The sequence below is a fragment of the Panthera onca genome, chromosome F1, assembly GCF_046562875.1.
Source record: "Panthera onca isolate mPanOnc1 chromosome F1, mPanOnc1 haplotype 2, whole genome shotgun sequence".
In the NCBI taxonomy this organism is placed as follows: Eukaryota; Metazoa; Chordata; class Mammalia; order Carnivora; family Felidae; genus Panthera; species Panthera onca.
Genome location: NC_138355.1, coordinates 58,525,077 through 58,552,541, shown reverse-complemented (window position 1 = coordinate 58,552,541; position 27,465 = coordinate 58,525,077). Strand labels below are relative to the sequence as shown.

At 40.6% G+C, this 27,465-nt stretch overlaps 1 long non-coding RNA gene across 1 annotated transcript; it reads right to left on the bottom strand.

The window, feature by feature from the left end:
• Nucleotides 1–124: 124 nt before the first annotated feature.
• On the bottom strand, nucleotides 125–25,560 carry LOC132686529 (uncharacterized). The gene is made up of 2 exons (XR_009613736.3): nucleotides 25,435–25,560; nucleotides 125–827 (listed from the first exon to the last, which is right to left on the bottom strand). It is a non-coding gene; the product is annotated as an uncharacterized LOC132686529 (long non-coding RNA).
• Between the last annotated feature and the right edge of the window lie 1,905 nt (nucleotides 25,561–27,465).

Below are 27,465 nucleotides of genomic sequence, written 5' to 3'. Positions count from 1 at the left end.
CCAGGAAATCAGTTCTTTGTTAATTTTGCACCTCTGTATACATACATATACATATAAAACTTATTTCTAAACGACAAATTGATCTGGTCAGATAGTAGCTTTAAAACATTAAGGATAAAATGACTATAGAAGTGTGTATTTTATTCCATTGTTTGTTATAAGACCAAAAAGAGATTTCACAGATGTATGTTTTGCCAGAATGCTGCCCCCGATTACTCATGGATTCAGTGTCAAAAACCCAGCTCCCTTATTCCCTTCAGCTCAGGCCCAGAGGAAATAATCCAAAGTGATGTCAATTGGCTGTGAGCCAACGTGTGACCGAAGCCCATGCACACTCAGAGACGACCCAGACTTAAATCCATATGAGTCTCCTGTGATCTCTTGACTATGACCCTGTCCTGCCCTGTCAGCAGCGGTCAGCCCCTCGGGTCTGTCCTTGGTGCCGTTCGTCTCCTCTTTCGCGGAGCACTGCCCACAGGAACGTTCTTACTTCACCATCTGGGACTGCTGTCCACAAACGCTTCTGTATATATAGTAAGTGATCACAAGCAAAGGCACGGGTTTCAGTCCCATAGGCAGCCGAGCAGTGCTGACAAAACCTTAACGCTGCATTTCATGGAGCTAATGCAAAAGAATATTTTTATCTGTTGCCTCCTTGTAGCCTTACAGATGCCAAGTGCTGGACATCTGAAGACTTGCAGAGACTCCACAGCAAGCAAAGAAGGAAATCCAACTGTTGTAGAAGCACAGGACACAGCCTGCCTTGAACAGAGTTTTCCAAATCACAGAGCTCCAGAGAGACCTGCATGAGCCGCACGGCAAAAAGCCTAAGACATAGAAGCACAGTTACTAAATTAGCTCTGCTTTCGGTAACACCCCTTTCGATTAAAAATCATCACATACAATGGAAGTAGATGTGGCCTTAAAAAAAATGATCAGGTATAGCATGTAAGCTATTCAAAATTATTTCCATGTCCATGGCGCGCAATAAATGAAAGTGCTAAGCAAATAAATGTTTGGTGATGATGATTTTCTAGCAAACACGTATTTGTCCCACATATACAGAAAACATGCACGGAAAGAATGGTTCCGGGGCGCCTGGGTGGCTGGGTCCATTGAGTGTCTGACTCTTGTTTTCCGCTCAGGTCATGGTCTCGCAGTCGTGAGACGACACTGGCCGTGGAGCCTGCTTAAGATTCTTCCTCTCCTGCTCCCTCTGCCCCTCCCCTGCTCACATGTGTGCACAGACATGCCCATGCTCTGTCTCTCTCTCTCTCTCTCTCTCTGAAAAAAATAAAAAGAGAATTGTTCCATAATGCATTTAAAAATCCTTCCTGTGTCTTTAGCTCCAAGCATCAGTTCCTTGGCACCAAATAAAACTGGCCCAGAAAGCCATATCAACACAAGACCATTTTCCTCATGGAAGGGTGATCACCTTGATGGCTCTATCCCTGAAAGCTAGTTATTTTTTTCAAATCAGTAGAATTCCTGATGGAAAAACAAACATTTGCTCACGTTCTAAAGTTAGTCACCTAACCTGAGTGCTCTGTAACTACCCCTTGTACCAGCATGTGGTTTCCAGTGAAGGTTTTCAAAGCCATGTCCGAAGATACAGCATGGTCCACTGGGAAAGAAGAAACATAAATTAGACCCAAAGATGGAGGAAAGCAGCAAAAATAAAATCAAGTGTGCAGAGTAGAAAAGCGAAAACCAAAAGCAGAAAATCACAATGCTGTTAAATGGTCAGACTGCATGCAAAATAAATGTAGTTTCTGGTTTACTCAAATAGTGATGACATACTTTTTCTTTTAGTGTTTATTTATTTATTTTGGGAGAGAGAGTGAGCAGGGGAGGGGCAGAGAGAGGCGGGGAGAGAGAATCCCAAGCAGGCTCCACACTGTCAGTGCCGAGTCCAACGGGCTCGATCCCACGACCCTGGGATCATGACCTGAGCCGAAATCAAGAGTTGGATGTTTAACCCACTAAGCCACCCAGGCGCCCTGTGATGACATACTTTTTAAAAATCTCCCTATTTTAAGAAAAAGCAACCACAGGAAGGAAAAATAGGCAAGATGACGCACTGAAAAAGAGGATGTAGTAAACAGAAGATAAAGAAAATGGGACAGTGAAATAGGTAGTTGATCAGAGTTGTAGTGAGGGCAGCAAAGCTCCATGAAAAGAGCTTTCTAATGGATACTGAAGCCTCCTGAGGAAACGGAAAGCCCCATACAACACCCACAAACTGAAGAGTAGATGAGACAAAGAGGGAAAAAGGAAAAGGCAAGGAAAAAAACACAGACTGTGGAGACAATGAATAACTTCCTGACCGAAAAAGCATATATAAGCATCAGTGAATCGGCTGATCTGTTAGGTGGTCAGTCAGCGAGGCACTGACCTGGCCGGGTCTAAGTGCAGAGCCGTTACCCGCTTCCCATATGGTCAGCAACTGGCAGTCAAGGCTAAACCCACACTTGGGGAGAGGGCTTGTAGTTAATTATTGTATTTCTTTTATCTGCCCCGTTCACATCTAGGCATTAGTTTGTGCATTCTGTGCGACTACGCTTTTCTTTTTTTTTAAGCATTTTCGTTTGCAGGCAGTAAGAGATTTACTGTTGGCTGTATAACAATAAGTGGGCAAACCAAAAACAAGACAAAAGCAGATTTAGAGATGTCACGGGCACCGCAGTCCAACTGTAGTGGGTTTAAGAGAGAGTGGGGAAAGAGCAGTTGGAAACCATAGCATGGAGACATGTTTTGAGGAGTTTGCCTTGAACTGAGGAGAGACCCGGGACTAAAGGAGATGAGGTTTTTATTGCTTAAGATGGAAGAAAAAGCATGTTCTCTGCTGCTGCACTGGTTTCTCCCCCTAAAGAGGGGGAAACGCTACAGGAAAGGAGGAGAAATGCTACGTCAGTGGCCTCAAACAGATCAGGGGGATAGAGGTCTAGGGAGGGATAGTGGGTATATGTGAGGATAGGAGCCTGCCAAAGGTGTCTTCTGATTATTCTTGTTTTCCCCCATGAAACAGTAAGTGAGGCCCAAGAGTGAGGAGTAGGGAAGGGGCACTGGAGATCTGAAGACAGAGAAGACACAAAATTGTTATTGAGAAGAGTGCAAGAGGCAAAATAGAGCAGGGAAGTATAATATGACTGCCAAATGGCGGTCCAGTTCGACCGAAGATTAACAGATTTAGCGTGAGCTGCGCCATTTTACTCAGGCCTACCTAATGGCGTTGTCAGTGCAAGTGTGCAAGAGGCAGAGAATTGTAATGAGCCAGACTTGAGGTTTTTACTGAATGTGATGAAGAGAGAGTGGGGCGAGGAAGCTGATCATGTATGCAAGAAAGTGATTGGCCTCAACTTCCATGGAATCTAAGCTGGGGAAGGAGGAAAGTATGAACAGGAGCAGAATGAGGGACAATGGAAAAGGAGTAGAAAACAATGGGTTTGAGAGCATCCATAAAGTTTGAGAATTGCTTGTGTCTGGGGATCAGAGGAAGCAGGCAGCAGACGTAAGAGGTGACCGTCTGAGAACCTGGTGCTGAAAATCGAGATGGGGGAAGTGTGGCCAGCTTCAGAGGGAGTAGCTGAGATAGGGACAACATTGTTAGAAGAGAGGTTAATAATCTCAAAAAAAAAAAAAGCGTGTTGGAAGGATCATCTGTGTGGTGACTGAAATCCTGCAGAAGGAAGATAATGGTACCGTACGTTGGAGAGAGCGATAGTCATCTAAGACTTCACTACTCAAAGGGTAGCCTGGAAGCAACCACATCACCTGGGTTCTTGTTGGTCATTCAGAAACTCAGGCTCCATCTCAGAAATCCAGAATCAGAATCCACAATTTAGCAATATCCTCCTAGACATGCATGTGTCCATGGAAGCTTGAGAAGCATTCAGTCAGGAACAAAACATCTTGGTGAAATGAGGAGAAACCCAGGTGTTGAATAACTGTTAACAAGAAGGGCAGAGTGTGGTGCGGGGGGTCTGATGACAGACTTGAAGTTGTAAGATTTTAGGGAAGAGAAACAGTGAGTGGTCTGGAAACCACAATGAGAAACAAAGAGGACAACCACCCCACTTCCGGGATGAGTGGGAAGAATAGCCACCATTTGAAAGGATGCCCAGGGAGGCAGTGTCCCCAGGGAGAGCCTAGGTCTCATTGGAACAGAAAGATAAAATAAAAATCTGAAGAAAGGGTTGAGTATGCTTGAAAACTCAGGAAAATACGGGGGTTGCCAAATTACGGGCAGTGGGTTGCAGAGGGCACGGTAAAAGAGGCTCAGGGTTGAGGAGGTGCAGGAGATGGCCTTATGGCAGTTATTGTATAGAATTGGAGGGACACCTGGAGTCTGGGTCTTACCCTGGTGACTGACTGACATAAACAGACATGAAGGAGGAATGACTTGTTCCTGGCAGAATTCAGGCAGATAGTGAAGCCGAAATTGTCAGTGTGGTGGGATAGACAAATGTGGGTGCTCATGGGGGGCCCTCTTCAATTCCAATTATGGAGGCTGGGAGGCAAAAACAAGCAAACAAAAGTGGAACCAGTTCCACTTTTTTCAACAGAGGAATAAATAAATGCAGTTAGATGAATGCATACAATGAAACACTACAGTAACGTGAATTAAATTAACTGGGACTATGTGTTTTAACATGGCTTAAACCCAACATAATGTTCAGTGAAATATGCTTCGTAAAAGTTCTGATAGCAAACATTCAGCTTGATAACATTTATGTAAAAAGTGTAAAGACAGAAGAAATAGTGAATACTGGTAATGAATATATATGCATATATGCAAGGATATAATAAATATATGCTTAACAAGAAATCCTGATGATGACCCACCAATTTTAGGAAACTGGTTACCTCTGGAACAGAAACAAAGAGAAAGGGTAGAGATAGAATTTTAGTTATATTTATAAGGCTTATTAAAGAATAAAAATAAGGGCGCCTGGGTGGCTCAGTCGGTTAAGTGTCTGACTTAGGCTCAGGTCATGATCTCGCGGTTCACAAGTTTGAGCCCCACGTGGGGCTCGGTGCTGATAGCTCAGAGCCTGGAGCCTGCTTCAGATTCTGTGTTTCCATCTTTCTCTGCCTCTCCCCTGCTCGCTCTCTCTCTCTCTCTCTCTCCCAAAAACAAATAAAAAAAAATAAAAATAAAATAATAAAAAAATAAAAATAGATCTGAAGCAAATATATAAAATATCAACACCTGTTCTGTCTTAGTGCACACATGAGTTTCTGTATAATTACTCGAAATGCTTTTCATTTTAAAATAATACACTGAAACGATAGATAATGGAAGAGGGATTGTAATTCACTACAGAGCCTTGGGAGACAGGCACCGAGGTTCTTTAAAAATCGGGACCTGGCCATTTTATCAAGTTACCCCTTCTTTCTTTAGGGTGTAGCCACAAGAGCTATCTCAACCTACCTTGTCCTTCCCCCGTCCCCTTTCTCCGGGGTAAATGCATCATATTTTCTTGTGCAGAACAATTTAGCTTTCACATCTGCCTCTCCTTCTAGACCCTTCCTGGGGTATATTATTTCACAGCTAAATGGTATTTTGCATTACCTAGATAGTTTCTTCCCCAAAAAGGAATTCAATGCTCGTTGTTAAGTAACAAGGAGAAGGGAATCAATACATTATCACAAAAAATACCTGCAAAAGCCATATGTTCCATCCTTTGCAAACAAGCAAACTGATGCAACTGCTTTTCTCTCAATAGGGTGTGAGTTTTGAGCTTATTTTCTGGTGATAATGGTGATGATTTTGAGATATATTTGAGAGAACTTCTGCTGGAGTGAGTCATGTCATGGGATTTAGGTTTTTTTCTCAAGGCAGCATAACACAGACTCAGAAATCAGAAATCCAAAGCAACTGAATTCATCTGCCTGTACAGGTCTATACAGAGTACAGAGAATAGTGTATGAGCTGAAAGGCCCACATTTGCTGAGAAAACTCACCTACTTTGTCTTCAAAAAGTGTCTTCAATTCATCAGTCAACTGAAGTACAAATGTCAGTGGCTAAGATCAGTCAACATGTCACAATGCAAACTTAGCCAGTCTAGTAGACAAGATTTTTGTCTTCAGTGTAACTCAATAATCAAATTTCATTTGTAAAACTGGTGAGTTTTATTTAAATAAATGCATGGACTATGGGAGCTAAAATAACAAATGCAATGTTGAACTGCATTCATAGTGTCCAATCAAGAGCAATGCTCTAGCAAAAGTGTTTCTTGATCTTTCCATTATCACTCCCTAAGGAGCCTTTTAGATATCTTTTCATAATTGTCATCTGTCCCATGAAACTTTAACTTGAGAGATGTGGTGTTTATCTCTCTATGTATTGTGTGCGTGCCTGGGCTTTATACATAAAAAGAGTATCATTTCCTCTCCAAGAACCAATTTGTGCCCCTTGGGGGTGATATCCCACTGCTGAGGATGACTTCTGGATGTCAAGCCTGCTGTTATATTACATTAAACTTACAAACTGATTTTAGACCCAATCCTTCTTTCTTTTCTTGTTTAATCCTCAGTGAAACATAAATATATTAACATATGTGAAGTTCTAGAGCTTAATATTTACTCAAAATGAATACTGCAAGTAAACAGGATCAATGAACTATTTTCCACCCAGCCTTCATTCAACACTAGCAATTTGATCATTACCTTAAAAGCAGAAAGTTTTTAATGACCAGCCATCTGCATATCAGCTTTCCTTTTGTTCCTTCTTTCGTTGACCACACTGGTTCTAAAACTTTAATGAACAGAAGAATTTCTGTACAGGATTATACACACAATATCCTATGTACTCTCTATTATGAGTTAGTTAAGGGCTTTCTCCAGGATAATTTTGACCATACTCAATTTTCCTCTTGCATGCTGATTTTAGAGCCTAACCATTGAATGATTCCACACAATTCCGTGCATTATTCAGACCCTAGCTGAATCTGTACTCAGTTCTGGGCACTTGTTTTTATTTTATTTTATTTTATTTTATTTTATTTTATTTTATTTTATTTTTTTAGAAAGAGACAGTGTGAGCAGGGGAGAGGTGCAGAGGGGGAGAGCGAGAGAGAGCAAGAGAGAGAGAGAGAGAGAGATGGAGAATCTTAATCAAGAATCAGACACTTAACTGACTGAACCATCCAGGCACTCTCTGGGCACTAGTTTTAAGACAGACGATGACAGAATAAATTATGCTTTACTAGAAGATAACAACTATGGCATGAGAAAGATGGTTACATTAACCAGAAGCAGTTAGCCTTAGGGGAACTTAGCTTAGGGGAACCCCAGTAACTATCTTCAAATATATGAGTAACTAGTGAGAAGGATTAAACATTAAAGCAAACCATGAGCTCAGACACTGATTAGAACCCTTTGACCTCAGGAAGATTACATAACCAATCCATGCCTTAATTCCCTCAACTACAAAAATATGGAGATTAACAGCATTTATTTTGTCCAATGACCATATTATCCATGAGGTTAAAGAGACGGTTAAGTGAGTTAATATATAGATATAAAGTGTTAAGAATAGTGGTTAATATGCACTATCCCAGTGTCAGTTCCGGGAAATTAACAGTTCAAAGGTACAGATCACTAATTTCAAAAACTGCCTCTGCACAGCATGGTGAATGCCCCTTTGCTGGAAGCAGTCAAGAAAGAAACTGGTTGAGTACCTGTCCGTGATACTGCAAAGCAGAACAGACCATAGGCTGGGGGGCTGGGCTAGGTGATCTCTCAGACTCTGTCAAGTCTGAAACTCAGTGTGTATGCAGACCCACCATCTACCTAATTACCTCCAACCTTAAGCTCCTTGGATATTTGGTCTGAGGGAAGCTGTTTGCAAAATTGACCCATAAACAAAATCCCACACAGCAGTGGTCTGAAAAATCTTCCCTATGTGGTTAGTGATGTGTCTTCGTGCCTGTTCAACCGCAACGCTGAGCACATTGGCTACCTGAACATTGGAGCCCACTGACCACCCCCTTGGTCCTTACACTGAAAATTCTTTGTTAGCCACCCAATGGCTGCCAGTTCCTGCTGAAAATATGTCTCGACCTTAGATGGACTGTGTTTTCCCTGATGCCAACAATGAACAGCCTTCACTACTAAGAAAGGCACTGTATATCTGAATTCTTCTTGTGATACCCAGTGCAAATGGTTTATTGAAAGTACAAACCAAACAGCTTTATTTTTAAATGTATGCATAGCTCCAAATAGCTCGGGGCAGGCAATTATTTCCACTTAATTCGTAAAACTGACTTAACTAGTCATCAACAGGTCACATATGCATGGCCACAGGCATAAATTGTAAGTCCAGCTTGAAAAGTTTTAATCCAATAGTCTTCCCTTGATTTTTTTTCCTCTCCTACCTTTCTTTAGTACCTGACAACTCTTATTAACTCGTTATTAAAACTGTCGCTTTCCCTGACTCAGTGACTTGCAAATCTGCGGACTCAAAATCCTTTACACGCATTCAGCCTGTGTCGGTTTCCACCCCTCCCTACCCTCCTTCTCAGTGTGGTCCTTAGCGTTCCGTTATTGACACTCTTCTGCCAGTGAACTCCTCTTTTTTTGTTGTCTTTAAATACCATCACTCTCAAGTTGTCCAACAAGGCTCACGAGGGGATGGTAATGAAAGAAGATGGAGAAACGCTTTGATACAGCGTCGTGTTGATTTGGACACCATAAATGCAGTTCAAATTGCATTTGTTGTTGTAGCTGTCATATTGGATGCCTTCTGAATTTATATAAAATGTGCCAGTTTTGCAAAACAATTTTGATGATTGGGTTATGATGAAAAGATTTTTGTTAAAGCCTAACATGGTCGATTTCGCATTGTAACATGTCAGTCTAACTTAATGGCTAACATGTGTACTTCCATTGAGGACACTCTTAGCTCAGGTCTGCGGCTCAGGCACCAGCTGGAAGATTCTACTCAGATGATGCCTCTGTGCAAAGGCATCTACGACAACCCTAATCAAATGATGCTACCCCTGCTCACTTCCCACAACTTGACTACTTCTACTCAGATTCAAATACCCAACCACCTTTGATTCATTTCCTCTCTTCATCTTAATACTTTCCCTGTAGCCCACCAGCCACGATGCACCCCTGACTTTCCCCATAAAATATCACACCCTAACCTTTCCGTTGCATTGGCATTTAAGTCTTCACAATCAAAAGTCTGGATCACAACAAAAGTTCATGTGTTCTCACTGCCCATGACCTCCTTCCTCTCAAATGCAGCACATTAGCCTCCTGAAACACTAGCTTTCACCAATTCATTAATTCTTCATCCAAGAAATGTTTATTGAGTGCCAACCTATATGCCAGGAAGACACTCCAGAGTGGTAACCCCATGAGTCTTACCCAGTAAATCTTTGTGGAGAATTTGTAAAATTCTCATATTTATTTAGATTTAGTGAATATTCATTGAGCAACTTGACACTGGTGATTCTTCCTAGAGGGGGAATGAGTCAAATGATCTGGGTTGCAAACTTTCTTAGCATAACAGTGCAGCAGATTGAAAATTGTTCCTCCGGGGCCACTGTGAGTGCCCCACACAACCGTATTAATGCTTCAATGTCCCCTTCCAGTTTGCCATGGTACAAAGGACAAAGTCAAGGGAACGTGAGAGGAATAAAGACGTTCTTATTCTTGTTATTTATTTGCCTAGCCCATACCTCCGCATGGGGTCAGGCTCACAAATGAAAGAAGTATGGAGTTGTTGTTTCTCAAGGCTCATCAAAAAAGCCTTTGACCAAAAATATCCCACCTTATTGGGCCAGTCTCATAGTAAAAAGTCACAAGTTAGTTTTTGGAATTACAACATCAAGTGTTCAGCCTAAAATGTTATTAGAGGAATGACATATTAAATCATGATTGGCCTTTCATTCTTTACTACCAATTAAATTACGTTCAACAACACTTCAATTATTTTATAGTATCTCACACATCATTCCTGATGCTGTCACTCTAGGTCAGGCCCCATCAGGGCTGACATGCAGGTTTGAGCACTGAACATCTTCGGGATGTACCACTGCCATAGACCATACAGCAGTCTGCACATCCCCAGCAGCCTTTCCTCTTACCTCACTCCCATCCAGTTAGAAAAAGAATTCACCCCTCTGGTGTAATCCGTATACAGAAGAGTATAAAGTATAAGGCCCTGCCTTTTCAAACAGAATTTTTGTAATATATAACATCAGTCCCCTCATCTCACATAGTTCCATTCACTCTTCCTGTTCACCTACTGGCCTTACATTGAACATGGTAACACTTTTTTTTTTTAATGTTTATTTATTTTTGAGAGAGAGAGAGAGAGAGAGAGAGCAAGTGGAAGAGGGACAGAGAGAGGGAGAGAGAATCTGAAGCAGGCTCCAGGCTCTGAGCTGTCAGCACAAAGCCCGATGTGGGGCTCAAACTCATGAACTGGGAGATCATGACCTGAGCCCAAGTCAGATGCTTAACTGACTGAGCCACCCAGGCACCCTGAACATGGAGACACTTGATCATTCTTTCCCTCCAACCAAAACTGTCTTTCTCCTTCTCCTTTTCCAAGTCATGGCCATTCCCTAAGTCCTCGCCTACATTCATTTGGTTTTCCACCAAATCTTCCCAGAAGACTCCAGTTCAGTCTTCTCTCCCCTCTGAACTCTTTCAACAAATACCATCTGGCCCATTCACTTAGCACATGTTCTTTGAAGAACAAATTTTTTTTAAGTTTATTTATTTTATTTTGAGAAAGAGAGAGAGAGCAGGGGAGGGGTAAAGGAGAAAGGGAGAGAAAGAATCCTAAGCAGGCTCTACACTGTTAGCATAGGGCCCAGTGTGGGGCTTGAACTGATGAACTATGTGATTACCACCTGAGACGAAATCAAGAGTCCGTCGCTTAACTAACTGGACCGCCTCGGTGCCCCGAACAAATTTTTTAATGTACGTGTTTCCTTTTTAAGACATTATAAATTTTTCACTGGCATGATCTATTATTATTTTTTATTTTTCATTAAAAAGCAGACATTATTCATTTTGAGAAAATTCAGGACACTTTTGCACTTATGAGCATCATTCTGTGTATATATCGTGATTCAACAAATGATTTAACAAAACAGAGCAATACACACAATGGACACACTGACCAAGGCCAATGGGAGAGATATAAAGTCATAGAACATGGGTAGGGAGCATCCAGTTGAAGACTGGTGTGAAACAGAAGAGTTGACTAAAGAAACTTCATGAACATGAGTCACTGCTAGGAGGACAATATCACTTAAGCTACCAAATTGGACATGTGGGATAGGTGGGGGAAGAATTTATTGAAAAGATATTTGTCAATTACCTTCTATATATAGGTACTGTGTTAGGCTCTTGAGGTCATCGTCTCAAGGAACCCGTGACGATATATGTTCTAGAGTGTCGTGGGCTCTCACAATCCAGGACCCTTTTTTTGAGTTTAGCCAAACTGTATTCAATCCTTTGCAATCGTCTCTGAGAACATTAGAGACTTTTAAGCCAGTTTTTCTTGACGGTTTAGACTAAAAGTTGCAATGTAATAACATAAGGAATACAAAGTAATGACTTCATTGCAATTCAGAAATTCTCTAATTTTTACAAAAGAAACCATCAGTCTCCAAGGACAGATCTGAAGCTGCCAGGCAAGGAAAAACCTAGGCTCTAATCCCGGTTCAGACTCAAACTGGCTATGGGACGATGGGAAAGGCACCCAATCTCTCTGAGCCACATTTCTGTCTCTATAAAATGTGGGTACTGGACTAAACGATCTCAAAGACCACTTCTACTTCTAATGTTCTATGATTCCGTAATTGCTGTGGGTTGGAATTTAATACAAGGCTGCTCTGCCTCGGATCCCACCTATTGGAAATGAGTGGGGAACCAAAGGTCCTCCTTAAAGATGAGATTTCCCAAGAAGTCAAGGCAGAATGTATGCACCAAAGGCAGAACACTATTCTTTCTCTTCTATAATGTGCTTCACTCTTTTGACTTTGCAGAGAGAGCTTGAACAGCCAGAGGTAAGAATATGCCCGCACCTTCTCCTTTCTACAACCTCTTGCAGTGGTCCCAAGGTACCCTTCTGGCTAGTATTTTGATGAGGACCACAAAGGGCTTTTAACGCTGGTAGTGTCCCGATAAGGTGTCTTCTCTGAGACCTCAGCAGCGAAGACACACATGGCTAGGCATATCTTCCGTAGCAGACGTGCTGGTGCCTAAGGGCTCACAAACGCCCATGTTTACAACTCTCTGGGATCTCTCGAACCGAAAGGAAGCACATAGTTGAACAGGGCTATAGGGAATGTCCCCACATAACTTTCCTGTATTTGGAAACGGCAATACAAAAATTGAAACTTCTGCTCTTGAATTGGCCACAGAATTGTGGGAAAAGTTTCGGATGAAAGGAAAATCAGTGAAGATTGGTCTTTTGGCTCTGTCTTTTCATAAAAGGCAAAAATGACTCTTCCCTTAATGAAGGATGGCTGGGGGAGGCTTAGAAGATTCACTGATTTGGTTTCATTTTAGTTGGCTTATCTAAACCAGATCCAAATGATCTAAGACTTTGGGGTTATAAAAAGGGACTGGAATTCTTAGGGCAGACATGCAAAATTTCCAAGGCTCCCTATTTCTTGTCATCCCTTCAACAATGTGGTGCCAGCAAAAACCAGCTAATAGAATCTCATGATCCAAAATTAATTTGGAAAAAAAAATAACCAGCCAGAATTTTTTAACCTAAAAAACAGGGTGGCAATTTAGGCTGGATTTGCATTTTCGGCAAAGGTTCATGTCAGTCTCGCTTTAACGTTTGTGGGCATACTCAGGACTGATTTTATTTTTTGACCAATAAAAATAATTGTGTATATTTAAGGTGTTCAGGGTGATGCTGTGATATATGTATACTTTGAGAAATGATTGCCACAATCAAACTAATAAACGTGGCCATCATCAGGTTGAGTTTTTACGAGTACAGTTTTAGAAGCCTGGCGGAGATCTTGAATGACTACTGGATACCAACAACGTTAAAAGAATGCTATGACCCCCGGAAGCTCACCTGGTTTCAGTCTGAAAGTAGGTAGCTTCCTCCTTAATTATGTCCCTCTGGGGGAGGGAGGAGGAGAAACTGAAAAGGCTTTTTTTTTTTTTCTTTCACGTTTATTTATTTATCCTGAGAGAGACAGAGACAGCACAAGCAGAGGAGTGGCAGAGAGAGAGAGAGAGAGAGAGAGAATCTCTGCTGCCAGCGCAGAGCCCGGGGCAGGGCTTGAACCCATGAAACTAGATTATGACCTGAGCCAAAACCAAGAGTCAGATGCTCAACCAACTGAGCCACCAAGGCATCCCTGTTTTGTTATTTCTAAGTGAGAATACTTATTCTTCGAGACCTGAGTCTCCATGGATTGACTTTCATAGTTGATAACAGTTCTCTCAGTATTTGTATCTTTATACTAATTGCTTCTGAATTCTGAGATAGTTTCTCAGTTTATTGTCTATTTCCTTCTTTACATTTTCTGTAACATTGAATTTTCAGTTTAGTATTTTAAAACAGAATTTAATTGGATTACTGTTTTTGTTTTGAAAATTCTCATCTCAGCCTGCTTCAAATAGAAATAATGTTATCATTGAGAACAAGATGTTCTGTAAATATTTCTTATACCTCATGAAATAAATCTTTTCATTTTTTCTGAGCAGCTAATGCTTTGGTTCTCTTATGCTGCAAAAGATTCAAAGTCTCATGTTTGTTTTTCTGTTTCCTCATTCTTGAGTAAGGTAATGAACATGCCCTGATATGCTGGTTTAAAGCCCATGTTTAATATCCTTCTTATACATAGAAAGATATCCATGCCTGGTGTTGGAAAACAGTAATTTTGAAGGCATTATTCTCACCAAAGCCTACGTGCTAGCCATTTTCTCCATAATACTCTATTGCTGGAAAGCAATATTGTTTTTGCCCAGCAGCTTCTAAATAAATGCAAATTCTTTCACCAGGTCAGAGGTCTCTATTCTTATCCTTCAAGCAATACAAGTAGAATCTATTTAATAGACCCTTCCGGAATCCCAAGAGTAAGTAGAAAAAGAAAGCTAAGAGGAACACCCCTGAGTGTAGTGTCTATTTCTATAGAGAGAGTTTTATGCTTCTCATTGGTCCCTGATGCCTTACTACAGAAAGGGTTTTCCATGAAGCTTGTAAACTTCAAGCTTAAACTCTCATTTGAGTGAGAGTTTTAAGGCTTGTGAAGGTCTCCAACAAAGTGTTTTATATAGTCAATTTTTTTCTTAATGTACAAAACTAAAGGGGTGCCTGGGTGGTTCAGTCGGTTAAGCATCCGACTCTTGATCTCGGATCAGGTCGTCGTCTCACTGTTCGTGGGATTGAGCCCCACGCTGGGCAGTGCAAAGCCTGCCTGGGATTCTTTCTCTCTCTCTGCCCTTCCCTTACTCATGTGCTCTCTCTCTCTCAAAAATAAATAAATACAATATTTTTTAAAACTTTCAAAACTTAGATATTCTATCTACTCCATCTTTTCCTTATTTCAGGAGACTGCAAGGTAGCCATCGGCATTTCTGAAATATCAACACAAGAAATTAAGTTTGAGATCTATTTAGTTTGCTCGGTGGAATATATTTGTGTGGATCAGAGACATTTCCATGGATGGTTAAATTCTTGCTTGTGATGCTAGTGTAGGGATGGCTTCCAAGAATACTCCTACTGGCCACATTAATGACCCATCCCAAGTTGTGATGGAAAGATGCAGGGCCACAATATAAACACATGCTTTAGCCCCCACACAAGCATGTGGAGTAGTAGAGAAGAAATAAGGTCTAAAATGGATGGCATCCAAAATTATCTCTGGAAAAGTCTTCTAAATCTTACAGATCAAATTGAAAGAAACTTGATAAATGTTTTCCCAAATTTGGCAACCTTCTAAAAACTTGCAACATTATGAATGAGTTGTTTGAAAAAAAATCATTAAATTGTTAGCATTAAAGTGTGCACCTGAAACTAACATAACACTGTATGTTAATTATACTTCAGCAAAAAAAAATCGTCGATATTAAAAATAATTTTGGATCAACCGTAAAAGAGGTAGGATTGAATCATCTTTCTCTGTCTGGTGTAGAAAAAAAAAGGTATTACAAAATCAATAAGTAAAGAGGCACTAAATAATTATGTAACCAAAAATTAATTGAAATGAGTAATTATTAATTAATTTTAATCATGTTCTTTTTTATTTTTTATTGCAATATTTTTCACAGTTTTAAAAAATATTTTAATTTGTGGTGATTTCTTTTCCCATTCTAAATAAATGTTAATTTTCACATCAAATTTCATCTTTGTAATTTTGTATTCCTTTAGGAGAATCCTTAATATTTTATAACTTTCAGACCCCACAAAATCTGGACTCATGTTTCTGATTCACTAGAGAGGAGTCTGTGTAACTCAACAGTCCTCTTTCCCTTGACCTACCCCTGCTGGTCAGTAACCTACTCAACTGTCCTTCTTGCCCTCCAGCCTCACCTTCCACCACTCCCCATTGCCACACGGGGATCGCAGCCAGTTGCTTCTTAGGCTGCTGTAATTTTGAACTATACCCAGCACACTTTCCTTTCTTGCCACCATGCCTGGAGCATTCTTTCCCTACTGTCTGAAAGTTCTCTCAACCTCGGCCACCTCACCTACCCAGCTCGCCAAATTCTGCTCAAGCATCATTCCCCTGATCCTTCTCAGATGTCTCCAAAAGAAGGTCATCACCCCCTCCTGTGAACTAACTTTGGACTTAGAATCCAAAGCTTTTAGCATTGCATACACTATTGTGATTATTTGAGTGTGTGTCTTTCTTTCTCAGTAGACAATGGGATCTTCAAAGTCACGAAATATGTTTTATGCATCTTTACCCAAAGCTTGGTGGATATTGTCAGGAAACAGTATATGTCACCCCCAAATATTATACATTGGCATGAGGATTGTTTTGAACTGAGGGCAATTAAGAAGCAGGAAATGTAGAAAGATCTCTCTTCCCTCCTTCTATTTGCCTAAAAGCTGGACCGAATTTCCCTTTGTGAAGATATTCCCCCTTCCCTCTCCAGAATCAGGAAGAGAACAACTCTCTCCACTGGAGACAAAGTCAGCACTGGGATAGGTCTGCAAGCAAACTTTAGTGAAATAACCCTTATCTTCCATTCGTTCCTCCTATATATTTACCTTCCCACAATAAACCACCTCTAGAAGCCCAAACCCCTTTGTTAAAATGGCATCTAAGCCCCCAGGTCTAACCCACCTGTTTGGGTACTTAGCTCTTTTCTTTGAAGGGTTCTGTGCACATAAAAATATTAAAATATCAACATCAAATAAAACGTGTATGCCTCTTCTCCTGTTAATCTTTTTTTCTCAGTTTAATTCACAAGCCGCAGTCACTTAAATTAAGAGGATACAGAAAGCTTTTTCCTCCCCTTCAATATTAATTAAACTGCAGTGAATTATATAAATAAGGCCCAGTTGTAGTTTATGATATGTAAAATTAAGGTTAAGCACACAGCCTACGATCAAAGATTAGAACAAATCTAATAAGCTCAAACCTGAGTATAAACCTAGTCTATGGTCTGAGCTAATTCATTTAAGTGGGCCAAGCAAGGACTGCTAATTATGCCTGTAATGGGATCGTCTTCTGGTCTAAAACCCAGTACTGTACCACCCTGAACACAGATTACATCACCACATCACTTGCTGTGACACTCAAGGAACTTGAAAACAAACTTCACATTACTTGCAACAGAGGCCACACTCACGTTAGCTCAGAAACTGCTATTATCACAGGAAAGGTGGATTTTTTTTTTTTTTTTTGTAACCTGAAGTTAGTAACTTCCTCAAACTCTTTGAGATTTAGAGGAGCCAACACACATTTTGCCATTGGGTCTTCCTGAATATTAACAATCTCTGTTTACTTTAAAAGCAAATGTACTCCATATGTTCCAGAATCATTTGTACTTAAATCGCCACATGGGAGACATAAATAAATATTACATGTACATATGCTTGAACATTTGTAGATGTGGAAGAGACTACTTTTATCTTTAAAATGAGGAGTTCTCATTTTGATGTCTAAGAGGGAAAAAAGAAGCTGTGGGTTCTCTCCCTGGCTTGGCTACTCATTCTATACGTAATCTCAGGCACTGGGATGGTGTCCTCCTCTTGAACTTGAGTCACTATAGCAAATCCTTCTGGGTTCAATTGAACGACATGCTAATTTAGGGCAGAGTTCAAACCTCCTGGTCTCATGCCCTTTTGTCCCACTGACAACCAAGGGACCAAATCTTCTGCACCCTAATTCAAAGACAGAAATCATATATTTGGCCCCAAAGTTCAGTTGCCTGACCCTGCAACTAAGTCATCATTTGACTTCGAAGAAGGAATCTGCTCTGAGATTTATCCATCTCAAACTCTGGAACAGTTTGTTCAGTGATACAAGAATGATGTAGCCTCTTCCACCTTGATCTTTTTAAAATATAAATTGAGGGGAGAAAATGTTCTCTAAAAAAGCACCGTTCAAATGAATTCCCATACCCCTTGTACAGCTTCTAGTACATTGTCATTATAACAAGAAGAAGAGAGAGAAGGAGGAGGAGGAAGAGGGGGAGGACAGCGAGGGAGGCAAAGGCAACTCACTAAGGCTGTGTGACATCCCAGCTCAAGGAGAAGCTAACACTTCAGCTTCCAGTAGCAAGACTCTGATACACAAGCAACAGCACCAAGCTCCCAGTGGCTGTAGAATGCGTCGCAGGAGCCCCACTGCTCGTACACAACTACCAGGGCCACTGCCGTGGACTAGTCGTATTATCATTCAGCCCTATATCATTCAGCAGAGTATATATGGATCTGACCCTTTGCACCGTTTTGTCTTTCTCCCATAGCATACCCTTATCTATTCATGTTGACCAAGCAAAAAGCTATTCTGGTCCTCTGTCTCTTTAGCTGCTGGTGGCTATATCCAGATTGAGTTTCAGATTGATGAATTCTACTTGACATCTCTTAGACTTTTCAAAGATACCAAAAATTAACATATTAAGCATAAACCCTTGATACTTCCTCAATTTTTAGGCTTCCCTATGTTTTTCCTCCCAGGGAACGCGGCCACCATCCCCCTCTTCGAGAGCCAAACCCAGCAACTATGTAGACTCCCCTCTACCTCAGCACCCGTTCCCAATCCCCAGGCCCTGTTTCCCCTCTATACAATTCTCACATATTGGCTTTCCCTTAACATTTGCAGGGTGCAGGGCAAGAGCTCAACATACTCTATGTCTAAATATTTAAAAGCTATGAGTAAAGTAAGCAAGGTATCAGGTAACGTGGTTCTCTTCTCCTGCCTTGATGAGCATATCTTCACGATGACTCAGAGAACAGGGTTCAAATGAAGAGTCGTCCATCTCTCTGGGGCCCTTATTTCGTGACTAAAGAAGAGCTGGTCTGGGTACCCTGTCATCCCCTCCCGCCTGCAAGGGACACTGTGGAGACACATGGGCATCCAGACTTTATGTCTGAGCCCTGTGAGCTTTCTTCACAAGCTCTGCACAGAGCTCCTCCTAGGCCACCCTGGGGCCCAGGACCATTCGCTCTACAGGTTCAGAGCACACTTGGGGAGACACGCTAGAAAAAGGTCAGCACAGACCCCGGAGGTGGACCCAGGGCCACTGGGGCCATTTGGGCTGAATGAGTGGCTGAAGAGCCCCCGGTCCAGGTTTAAGTGTCCTGAAAGCAGAACGAGATATTGACTTATACATGCTTGAGAAGCCCAATATCTAACACAGGCCTGATTGTATACTAGGTGTTTCATCAGGATTTGATTTAAAAAACACGTGATTAGATTAATGAACTTTCATCTTTAACAGCAGCGCAGAAACTGGCATGCTTTGACCCGTTGCCTTCACAATGCAATCCTGCTGGTAAAAAACAAAACACACTCAGTCCCGAGGCCTGCCCTATTGTACGTTTTACAGAATGATTTACCTAGAAGCAAAGGCAGCCTGTTTGTCAAGTTTAAAGATGACATAAAACTGAAGGAATGTGGAAGAAACTAATGGAATATGTACCAGAAAAATGATTCACAATGATCTGCAACGATGACATAGAATGGTTATATAAAACCAAAAAAGGGCTTCGTTGAAATGAAAGCGAAGGCTTCACTTCGGTGTAAATACTTAGTTTTGTTGCTCTATTTGTTACCCATAACCATCTCTATGATTTTATGTAAATATATGTGTGTACAGAGAGGCACAAACTTGTATACACTTTTAATTTTTAGAGAATAGGAATCACTTGGCACATAGTGTTGGGCAATCTACTTTTTTTCGGGTTAACACCACATCATTAAATATTATTCCGAAGTATAATTCTCCAATATCCCAGGAGATATTCCATAATTTATTGAACTATCATAAGATTGTTGTCAGTTCTGTTGTTTTGGACATTGTTGCCACGAACTTTCTTTTTTATTTTTTTACCATTTATTTATTTTTAAGAGACAGAGCACGAGCCGGGGAGGGGCAGAGAGAGAGAGGGAGACACAGAATCCGAAGCAGGCTCCAGGCTCCAGGTTGTCAGCACGGAGCACAAAGCGGGGCTCGAACCCATGAACCGTGAGATCGTGACCTGAGCCAAAGTCGGACGCTTAACCAACTGAGCCACCCAGGCTCGCCACGAACGTTCTCAAAAATAAATGTTTGCCCAAACCATTCGTTCTTCACAATAACTTCTAAAATGTGATTGTTGTCACCTACACTGCAAACTCGCTTTCCAAAAAGGCTCTAGCAATCTACTTTCCCACCAGTGTGAGGATCCCTGTCTCCCAGTTCCTTTGCGAAAATGCTCAGTTCCATCTTTGAAAATCTTTGTCTCTGTATAGGTGACACGTGGTATCTCAACGGTTTTGACTTACTTTTTTTTCATTATTTGTGAGGCAGAATTCTTTCTTAGATTTTTATCAGCTTTTTGTATTTCCTCCGACAAAATGAAACTTAAAAACATACACTTCGACATTTGTTTCTCCAAAACTCAGTAATGTAACTAGAGAATGGAGATTTGGCTTGATAGCAGATTGCATGAAAAGGAAAATTTTTTTTTAAATGCAAAGGGAATATGATAGCTGCCTTTAAATATTTGAACAGTTAGCATATAGAAAAGGAATAATGTTTAGTTTATATTTTTTCCGAGAGGAAAAAGTGGGGCAAGCAGATGGAAAGTTACAGGTTGGCAGACTTTAGCTCATCTGAAGAAAGAACTTTTTCACTGTCTCCGCTATCCAAAGATGGAATGGATTGTCTCACATAGTGAGATTCCTGCCACTAATGGAGTTCAAGGGTATAAATAATCCACTGTTGGGAAGTTGGAGAAGGAAAGTCCTCCTGTATTGGGTTAACAAGAGACTTTGAATGTGTCTTCAAACTGCATGATTCCTTGCTCCTGTGAACCTGGGCTCGCAGAAATTTCTTTAATAAACGTATTACTATCTACTACTTTTATTTTTTTAATTTTTTAAGTTTATTAATTTATCAGAGAGAGAGAGAGAGAGAGCATGCAAGTGGGGAAGGAGGAGAGAGAGAGAAAGAGAGAGAGAGAGAGAGAGAGAGAGAGAGAGAGAATCCCCACCAGGGTCCACATCACCAAGGCAGAGCCCTATATGGGGCTTGAACGAACAAACCTGAGCCAAAGTCAGACACTTAACCAACTGAGCCACCCAGATGCCCCTATCGACTACTTTTTTTTTTTTTTTTAATTTTTTTTTCAACGTTTTTTATTTATTTTTGGGACAGAGAGAGACAGAGCATGAACGGGGGAGGGGCAGAGAGAGAGGGAGACACAGAATCGGAAACAGGCTCCAGGTTCCGAGCCATCAGCCCAGAGCCCGACGCGGGGCTCGAACTCACGGAACACGAGATCGTGACCTGGCTGAAGTCGGACGCTCAACCGACTGCGCCACCCAGGCGCCCCTCGACTACTTTTTATATTAACTACTGTGTACAAGAGAATGGAAATATCTTTAAAAGTACCATTTTTATATCATCTAATTAAAATATTGTGGCAGTTGGGTTTTGAGATTTGTGCTTTTTACTCTTATCTAGCACAAAAACTTACGCTCTTCTTTAGATTTTTATCTGTTCAACTTCGAATATGTTTATATTATATTATAAACAAGATTCCTGGGGCTGTTAAACTTTAAAGTAAATTTTTAAAAACATGAACAGTTTAATAATAGACTAACAGAAATTAAAGGCATGGTCTAGTTAGCGAGTCTGCTAGAATTTGGGAGCACATTGCTGGCATTTAGTTGAAGCAACATAAGCCCTTAAAAGTGATAAAACTAGAAACTCCTAGGTGGCTCAGTCAATTAAGCATCCAACTCTTAATTTCAGCTCAGGTCCTAATCTCACAGGGTCATGAGTTTGAGCCCCGTGTCGGGCTCTACACAGACAGCATGGAGCCTGCTTGGGATTCTCTCTCTCTCCCTCTCTCTGCCCTTCCCCCCACTCATTCTCTCTTTCTCTCTCTTTCGCAAGCTGTATAAATAAACATTAAAAAAGTAATAAAACTATTTTGCATTAAACTAATCTATACATTTTCACTCAATTAGATGTGTCCCCAATAGTGAGTTCACAATTTCTAGTTTTGAGGGTTGGTTCCACTTGAAAGCTACAGGTGGTAAGATCAAATCATTAAACATTTTCATCTTTCATATAGTACATTCCCTCTCCTTTTTTCTCTTGGGTCACCTGGTAAAGTAACACCTGTACTTCTTTCCCTCCCTTTCAAGTTCTAAAGAAAGAAGACTGTTGGACACATCTCTGTCAAACCCAGAGGAGTATAATCATTCCACAAGAACAGGCTTCTTAGCTGCATTAAGCTGTAGAAATCAGCCTTTACATTGGGTTTATAAAAGCTGGCATCACATTGCAGAGCACAGGGATTCTGAATCAATTAGTCAGATCTAAAGCTTTAATTCATCATAATACGGTAATGAGCTAGGCATGCTGTGGTATGCATTAGCGCCCGACTCTTTCCAATATTCCACTATGGATTTTTTTTTTTAAGCCCAGCTTGTTAAGTGATACCAGCCTACATTGTGTTATATGATCTTGCTGATACTGCAGATAAAACATAGCTGCTATTTATTTTGGTAATTTAATATGGTAGAAGGGCTTAGAAAATTGTACTGCTCACATGCTATTTCAGGGTAACAGTGACCCACCCCGGTCCGGAGAAATCGCGTTAAACTGGGTCCGGTGTTTTCCATTCTGTTTTGTAGCAACGTGTTTCTGGGCTATGTTTAACCCCAAGAAAGCTGAAAACGCTGGCTAGGTCAGGAAGAAAATCCCCATAGATTGGCTGTGATGGAGCATCAGAGCAGTCTCTATTTTCGTCATTTATGGTTTTCATACTCCCATTTCCAATTTAGGGTACTAATAGCTTCTTTTTGGAATGCTTACTTTCTAAAATTATGTGCGGGGGAAGAGACTATATCTGGCCTTCTTCACTTGGCTTATAATGGAAATGCACCCAAGCAGTATTAAGAAATTCCAGGTGCTAGAAAAATCTATATGCCATCCAGAAGAACCTTTCTTGGTTCTGTCAGGGTCAATCTAATGAACATAATGAAGAGTTCAGGAGTAAAAACTGAGAAAGAGCCAGGCAAACCTGGCTGCTGGATGTTTTCCCAAAATGCTATACTTTCTCTTTTCCATGCCTTTGGATATGCTATTCTATTTGCCAGGAATGTCAGTCAAAATCTCTTGGAGGTAGGTTGGGGTGTCGCATTGGTTCATATCTATGTAGAGAAGGGAGGTCATCTCATAATCACAGGGAGAATTTTCCAAATACTCGAGCCTCTTTCCTCTATACTTCCTGCCCCCACTGGGAACCCTGGTTTATAAAATACTAAGTAATGACTGACTGATTTGATGTTTTGGCACATGTTTTAAAGTTTATTTATTTATTTTGAGAGAGAGAGAGAGAGAGAGAGAGAGAGAGAGAGAGAGAACATGAGCGGGGGAGGGGCAGAGAGAGAGAGGGAAAGAGAGAATTCTAAGCAGTTTCGTGCTATCAACGCAGAGCCCGATGTAGGGCTCGAACTCATGAGCTATGAAATCATGACCTGAGCCAAAATCAAGAGTTGGACACTCAACCGCCTGAGCTAGCCAGGTGCCTCTGTTTTTGCACATTTAATAGAAAGAAAGATGAGTGAAATAATATTTTCAGTCACTCAATCTAACCCTTCACTTCTTTTTTTTTTCCCATCTACTCTTCTCTTGTGATATTTTTGAAAGAAAGCTATATGTCAGGACCTCTGCTGAGTGCTGGAAATGGAGAAATGAATGAGACTTCATTCCTGTGAAGCTCATGAAGATCTAGTTAGGGAAACAAGAACAATATAAATAATTCACTTAATGGGAAAAATATAGGCAAGACATTTCACTGGTGTGGAGATCCAAATAGGAGGGAGAAATGCAAGGAGATGGGCATTTGTTAATATCCTTTGGTTGGTATTTTGAACACAAAACTTGTGTAATTTCTCAGAGTCCCTCTGCCACTTCCTTCGTTCATTCTTAGTCCATGTTCCATGTGTGCCAAGCTCCCTCCTCCCTTCTTAACCTGATTGAAATGCCATGTCATGGAGCACGGGGTCTGGCTTCCCGAGAGGCTGCAAAGAGACAGATGCTGCAACTTAGAACTTGAGGACAATTAACACCCAGAGGTGGAATCTTGACTAATGCGAAACAAGAGACCAGAGGGAACTCAGCACATAATTTGTCTCCCTGTTGCCTTCTGCAGGAACGACTCTGAGGCGTGATTCTCCTTGCACACCTACCAGAAATTTCTTCCCCGTGAAGTGAAGGAACACACTATCGACTTACCTATTACGTGTCTTTTCAACTCATTGTGAAGCAATGGCCAATGAAGTAACCCATCACATCACACTATTTCCCATCTTTCCTTGTCTCGAGGTGCCTTTTCCTTCAATCTCACTATCTTAGGCTTGCACCTCTGAAATAAATGGTTGACATTTTAATCCTTGCCTCAGGCTCTGCTTCCTAAAAGATCTAGAATATGAGAGCTGGATTTGTGAATATCTGATACCACGTAGCCCTGAACATTTTCTGGGACAGCTGAATCCCAGGAAGCCCTAATGGGGTCTTCACGATGAAGAGACTATTGCTGGTGACCCAGAGTAGCTGGCCTTGTTCTGTCCTGTCCACCTTCACTGCCCTAACTCGCACTGTCTTGTGAAGATAAAAACTTTTTTTTTTTTAGTGTTAAGAGACATGGAACACCTCCACAAATTTAAGTTTCATGTCCAACTGTAAATTTGTTTCTATATGTGCAGTTTGTCAGAGAAAAAGCATTGTTTTTGTATGAATACAGAATGTGATTTATGCAAGTATTAACAGAAAAACATGATAAAATAATGTCTTTATTATGTATTTATATATTTTAAAATTTTTAATGCTAATTTAATTTTGAGAGAGAGGGAGAGAGAGAGAGAGAGATACAGCATGAACAGAGGAGGGGCAGACAGAGAGGGAGACATAGAATCTGAAGCAGGCTTCAAGCTCCAAGCTGTCAGCAGAGAGCCCGACACAGGGCTTAAACCCATGACCTGAGCTGAAGTCAGAAGCTTAACTGACTGAGCCACCCAGGTGCCCCTAGAAGAATTTTTTAAAGAAAAAAAAACTGGATTAAGTCCTCTTTGAAATCTTATTTGCACATCTTGGCTATTGTACTACGTGTCTGTTGACACATGATTGGAGTAAAAAAAAGTGGTTTATATATGCAGCAGAATAGTATTCTGCCCTGAGAAAGCAGTACATCTTGCTACTTACAACAACGTGGATGGACCTTTTGAGCACATTATGCCTATTGAGATGTCAGAGAAAGACAAGCACTTTATGGTATCACTTGTATGTGGAATTATAATAAACCACACATAAAAACAGACAATAAAAGGGTGGTTACCAGGGAAAAGGGAATGGGGAAATGAGACAGATGGTTAAGGGTACAAAATGACCAGTAGTAAACAGAGATTCATAATGCAAAATACAGTAAATGTGGACTACAAAATGGTATAATCATGAAATTTGTTGAGACTAAAACTTAATTATTCCGACTGCTGAAAAGAAAGGATAATTGTGAAACCTGACAGACTTACTAATTATTACTACAATGACAATCATTTTACAGTATATAAATGCATCCAAATAACATGTTGCATGCCGTAAGTTTACTCAAGGCTATGTCACATGTTTCTGTTAAAAAAAGACATAGACTAACAGTAAGATGTTATTCTCTAGACTGAAAACAAAATTATTTCGATACTGACAAACTATTTTCCAGTAGTTGTAGAACCTCAGATGAGGATACGTTTACCCACTTTATGGTCAGTGGAACTGGCCTCTTCATGGTGTCTTCATGGACAAACGTCGCTCCGTGTATTGCAAAGAAGCTGTCGTTGGCTGTCTTGTCTTCCGCAGCTGATCTTCTTCTTGGGTAGATTCCGGGGTTCTGTACAACAAACAACCTGAACGTTAGTTTCAAAGTAGGTAGAGACAAATTCTTGCACATTCATCATCAAGTGGCCACGAGGAGCACTTCTCTTCCAAATCTAACTTTCTGCTTCCTGAACTAATGCCATACGTTTCATACTCCTTCAGTTCTACATCCTTCCCTATAAACGATGTGGGCCACTTCTTTCCTATTGTTTTTCTTCTCACCCTTTCCTTCTGGTAGTAGCAAAGTTCTCTGAACCACTCCTCTGCCTTTCTTCCCCACTTCTTGCCAAACTGTGCATAATTTGTATGACTTTTCAAATTATTCCCTCAGGAAAGGCAAAGCACTTCTGTAACTTGGGTTGCAAGTTACAAACTTGTGTTTGCACACTTAACCTTTATCTCAGTATCTTTCCTGACACCTGTCTGAAATCTTCTAAGAAGCACAAACTGATTAGTTAGACAAGCCAGTGTTCTAAACTTGCAGCAAATACCCGTAGTTCAAAGGCAACAAACTTCCAAAGAAAATAAAATATTCACATACAGCCACCACCCTACTAGAAGAGCAGCTCCATAAGGGATATTTGATTGTTTGGTTCACTGTTTTATCCTCAGAACCTAGAGCCTGTGCAGCGCAATAAGCATTTGTCAAATGAGTAAATTAACAAGTAAATGTGCAAAGTCCTATTTAAGATTCATGCAACCCCAGTCAGGATCGTGTCTAAATCCAGACAAACCCTAAAAGTTCATTGCAAATGCTACCGTTCTAAGAAGACTGTCCTGAACCCCACTCCATCGCTAAAGTATCTTCTATCCTTTCAATTGCCATAATGTTTTATCTGCCCATCTCTTGTGACCTTGATCCCTTTCTCCCCAGAAGCATACTTACACTTGCACTTAGATCTTTGAGTTCTAACCTGCACTTAGTACAATACCTGGCCAACCTCCATGTTGTTGAATAAGTAGTGTGTGTGTGTGTGTGTGTGCGCGCGTGCATGTTATGAAACCATTTCAAACTATTACCTTTGGAAATGCCATAATTATCTCAATCAAAATAATATGTATAGATAACGGGAAATGGATCCCGATAATGCTCTGTCTAAACAACAGAACAAAGTTTTCTTCATATGCTCAGCAAGAGCGTACTAAGTCATGTGATCCATCTTAGAGGTTTGGGGTTGGGGAGAACCAAGGCAAAAATTACATCAATATCATGTTTCCCCAGAATAATTACCTTAGTCATTCATCTGCTGATTTATCTTCCACCATGCACATACTTATGACAAATTATATTATTATTTTTACTTATAAAAGGAAAACACAGGATTTCCCCCTCATATATTTCTTCTGGTTGACCCCAAATTTGCTTTGAGTCCATTGCTCTAACACTCACTCTGATTTTTCTCTAAACTTCTGGATCATAATTCACCCAGATCATTAGCAATTTTTTTCCCTTATTGCATGATTTCTGTCTGCCCCTGGGTGGCTTTATTTTAATTAGAAAAAAAAAATAGAATGGAAAAGTTTCAATTGTAAACACACAGGGGTTCTGTTGGCAAATATGAATTTGGCAGAAGAAAGGCCTGTGGTCAGCTTAGCTGAAGTTTATTGGCTCAAAAACAAGAACAATTTTGAAGGAAATTAGGATAGTTTTTTTAAAGTGACAATTTTCTCCATCAGGTAGATTACACTATTTCCTGTTATTTTATGATACTGATATTTCACTTATACATTTTCTCCAGCTCCCATAAAATTTTCCATCTGGAGTGTACTTTTCTAATCCCTTTGTAAGCCTTTGGATTCAGTTTCTTCTTTTCTTTCTCCCTTTTCTTTTCTTTTTTTTTTTCTTTTTTCTTATTTATTTATTTTTTTATGTGTCAGTCCCCAGCAACCTTTATCAGATACCAGGGAACATA